The following is a 4,604-nucleotide window of genomic DNA, read 5'->3' as shown; positions in this document are numbered from 1 at the left end:
GGGAAAAGGGGTAGGGAGATGGGAGCTGGGCTCAAGGAAGGAAAAAAAAACAGCGGCAACAATCTATGAAGGAAAACTTATTTCACTAATTATGATACCAGACTAATAAATCAAATAAAACACGAGAGAGAGAGAGTTCCTGAGACCAAGTCAAACCTGAAAAGCTTGGTATGGCTAGGAAAGCACCCTCCAGCACCCACTGCAAGGCAGTAAGAGATTGCCCTCCCGGAAGGGCCAGATCCCTTGACTTCCATGATGTATAGGGACAGGTACCCAGAATTGGAGCATTAACAATCCCAGTGCACTACATGTTGTCATGATGTGGAATACCGAAAACCAAAAAACACAAAACCATGACAAGGTGTACCAGTGTAGCAGGAAAGTCTCATTCCAAGCACATGGAGGAAATCTGCTTTGCTACGGACCTCAGCAAATCTATAGAAAGAGGAGAAAGATGAGAAATAGAGGCATTAAAGAGAATACTGATCATCTGAAAACTTCCTCTGTGTTTAGGCAGATAAGTCCTTTCCATTCAGCCAACTATACAAATAAAGTTACTAGGTGTATTAACTTTTCCCTAGGACATCTATTATTAGTGATCCCTTGGCCCATGATGTTCATTCTACGGAACATTGCTTCTGTCCCTGAGCCCATGACTCCAGCACAGCTGGGTTTGTGTTTCTCTTTGACTCCTCTGTCTTCACATCTGTTCCTTTGAGTTGGGAATATGCAAGTGAGATTTTTCAGCAGATCAGCTTGCCAAAGGATATCATTTGATCACTGAATGTGACTTTCTGTATATCAGAGGCTGTTACACTGCACATTCATCTCCCTCTGATCCAAAAACTTCAATTAGACGAAATAATTCCAAACATCACGGTCCTCAATGGTATGTTGCAAGCAACAGAGGAAGTTCACACCTTCTACATCCCATAAGCTGAGTAACTTAATCTTAAGACTAAACTTAAGACATGCTAAGAAAGTGCACTGTACAGTAGCAAAAACCTCTCCTCTGTTCCATCTCTAATGTGTATCAGTATCATCAGTCTTAAAAAAAAAAATAATAAAATACTTCCTTTCCTTCTGACTGTATCTATCTGTTCTGTGCTGCAGGGGAAATGAAGGGAAATCTTCCTAATGTCATTAAGGGACTGACTGAATCCCCGAGGTGTGAGTTTTCATAAATAAAATACTATGTGAAAGCCAGACCAGCATTACTGTTCTCCAGTTCATTTTGTACATTGCAGATGTGGATCTTCCAGGGACAAAAATGTCACTGGGCTCTCATTTGGAGCAGGTGAGAAACTGGAGCACAGCACCCTAAAACAGGAATCTGCACTGCTCTCAGGAGCCTCAAAACCCTGCTTAAACAGGTTAAGCAGTTTGTGTGGTCTGGCACAGGAGAACTTCTATACCATAGGGGGATTGCCTACTGTTTCTGATTCACCTTCAGCTTGACCATATCTGATCCTAAAACCACACTGAGAGTTTCCTGGTCCTTGAGAATAGCCCCAGACTGTTCCAGGGAGCTTCCCAGCTAGTTACTGTGGGGTTCTTGGAATGTAAGACACTCAATTTTTAAAGAAATAATCAATTTTAGCAAATGTTCTTTCACATCTTTCTTTGTCAACAGACGATAAACCTATTGCATCCTTAACATCACATGGGGTGTAACTTGTCCTTCTGCTTCATTGCAGATATGGAATAGAAACAAATACTGAAATAACAGTTATGCAAAACGTGTAATTACTAGTAATTTTAACATCTATATCTAATAACAGACATAGTAATGAACTCTGATTCATTTTTTGTGTTTTGGCCATAGACAACTCAGTATTATACTGGAAAGTGGACTGGGGGATCTATGCTAGCAAAAAACCTGGATGTTTTATCATGGATCTGTCTGAAAAGTAATATGTTTTTGTAGTTACTATGGGTTCAATGGAGCTTATTTAGCTCCAGGTCCACACTGTTTCCTAGGAATGTGGTGGATTTATGCATTGAGTATCTTTTGATCATATCTCCGGGCAATCTGGGCTCTAGGTTCTCACCATGCCCATGCTGCTGTGCTCATTGAGGAAGCTCTTCTGGAGATGGAGTTGTGTGAAGTTCAATTCTGAGAAACTGAGATGTTTCTTCAGAAGCAAAATTAAGTTGTTGTATTCACATCCTCAGCCTTCGTATATTATGAAAGAAGTTGAACTATTTCTGGGTGGAAACTTTTCTAGGATTAATGCATCTGTTTTACTATTTCTGAGATGGAGCCAGTAAATGCTATCAAAACTCAGCAAGTTTTAAATCCTTAGCAAAAATCCTTCTCCACTTTGATGGAAGCTGATGAAGTGGCCAAGTGAAAAACAGAGCAGATGATGTGACAACAAAAATATTTTTTCTTATGACTCAGTTTCTCATAATACTTAGGTTTGGAATAGGAACAATTAAAATACTTTGCAGAGAGAGGAAAGTACAGCATAATTAGACTTAGATAAACAAAATTTGATTGCCTGGGGTGAGAGGAGAAGCCATGCCATTTATTTATAAATCTAAATAACTAATTGAATTAAAATGTGAGTATGCAAGAACACTGTTAGAACTAAGTAAGATGGATTGTGTTTTACTTACCAAAGTCTTGCTGTTTCTCTGAGATCAAATTTAGAGCTGAAATCAGGTAAATGAAAAAAAGCATACATGGAGGCTTTGTGGTATTCTTTATTAGGGTGCTCAGTTTTTAATAAAAAAAGTAAGAAGAAAACTGGTCACAATATCTGCTTTTATTTAGAAACAAATTGAGGTTGTGGTCTTCCATGATATCATTATTCTTGGCAGAGGCTGAGAGATGAAGAAACAATAGGAAGTCTATGCTCTGCAAATTCTGAGCAATCTCTTACCTTAGAATGAGCTATCAGAAATGCTTCTCAAAATATAAAATAATGTAATGAACATTAGCATCTTCTGTTGTTGCACATGATCTGCTAGAAGCTAGTTCTCCTCTCCTCTATTTTACTATCAGTTTTACAGTCAGGGCAACACAACATTTCTTTTTCTTCTTGACTTCTGCTAACAAAGAACATGATTCTTTTGAATTTTTATTATGTGCTACTCTGTAGAAGAGGTATAATTAAATTATATTTAAAGTGACTGACAAATAACTGTTGGATAGATACAAGCTACGATAAAATTTCCTCAACAGTAGTGAAAACATCTTCTAAAATGTGGCTCCTGTCTCCATTCCCCAGATGTGAGGGAGGTGCACTGCCCAATCAAAAACATATTTCCCCATTTCTAAAGTTCAGTTTTTCCCCCCCACAATTTCCTTCAGTAATGACAAGTAGGCTTTCCCTTCATTAAGAAATAAACTAGAAGAAACCTAGGTGCCGATTCTGCTAAATAAAAGCATGTCTAATTAGTATGCTTGCCTTTAAAAGGCAAGTTTCACTACGCCCTGCAGTGGCATTAGAATGTGAAAATCTGTTTTAAGAAACACAGATTTTAACTCTTATTCTGAAAAACCTAATTGCTACATGCAGCTCTCAGGGTAAGTACAGAAAAGACCAGGGCTGAACACAAAGGCTTTGATATAGTCTAGAGGGTGCCTCAGTTATCTGTTGCCAGAGCAGAGATCAAAATCTGACAAAAACTTTTGAGAAAGAACAGCCCAACATTCAGGATGTCAATATACTGGAAATCCCATAACATTACGAGTTTTCATTCCCCTATGGGAAGCAACATGCCGCATTTACAAGCTTGTCAAATTTCAGAGTCTTAAAGGGATGAACAGTATATAAACAATAAACAATTTGCCTCATATTAAAAAAATAGCATTGAAAGCCATATTTAGGCATTCAAAAAAATAAGACCCCTTTGTTACTCATTCATGTCTCCAAGAAAGTCACATCTCTTGGGTTATCTCCTCATATTTCTCCTACTTTATTCTGACTTTGAATATTTGTGTCTGTAAATTGAATAACAAAGTTACTCTCAGATTTTTGTTACTGTTTTGTTTTCTGTTGAGTATGCATGTAACCTCTCTCCCTCCACTTTCTACTTGAATTACTGTTAGAATTCAAACAGGAACACTTTGGTGTGTCCTCTAATGAAGTATTGACTCCATGGAATGGGTAACAGTTATGATCAACCAAAGGGTATCTGTTAAAGTCCATTTAAAAGAGATAGGAAACATCTGACTGTAAAGTACAATTAATTTTAAAAGCAAGCATAGAGTTTATGGAGCAAGGATGTCTAACCACTGTTTGTACTTCTGAAATCAAATGCACTCATTTTGTAATACATGAATGCATCGTGAAGCAGCAATATTTTGAACCTCATTATAGAGGAAATGTTTGATTGAACTGGAAGTTGAATAAATGCATGGCTCCTTCAGAAGCTAGTTTTAGACAGTAAACATTCTGATACCCAGAAAGTTACCAGGAAATCAAAGTCATGATTTCATATCAGAAAAGAGATTAATTTTCCTAAAACTCACCCAGGTTCATTAATGCAATGAAGATAACAGTAAAAGAAAAACAGACAAAATGCAAAATAGAGAGAAGTACTTCCATCCTAAAGCAAAGAAAACTGATAAGGAAAATGTTGCAAAAAAAAAA

Source organism: Meleagris gallopavo, chromosome 4 (genome assembly GCF_000146605.3).
Source record: "Meleagris gallopavo isolate NT-WF06-2002-E0010 breed Aviagen turkey brand Nicholas breeding stock chromosome 4, Turkey_5.1, whole genome shotgun sequence".
NCBI classification, from domain to species: domain Eukaryota; kingdom Metazoa; phylum Chordata; class Aves; order Galliformes; family Phasianidae; genus Meleagris; species Meleagris gallopavo.
Note: the sequence above shows the minus strand (reverse complement) of the source record.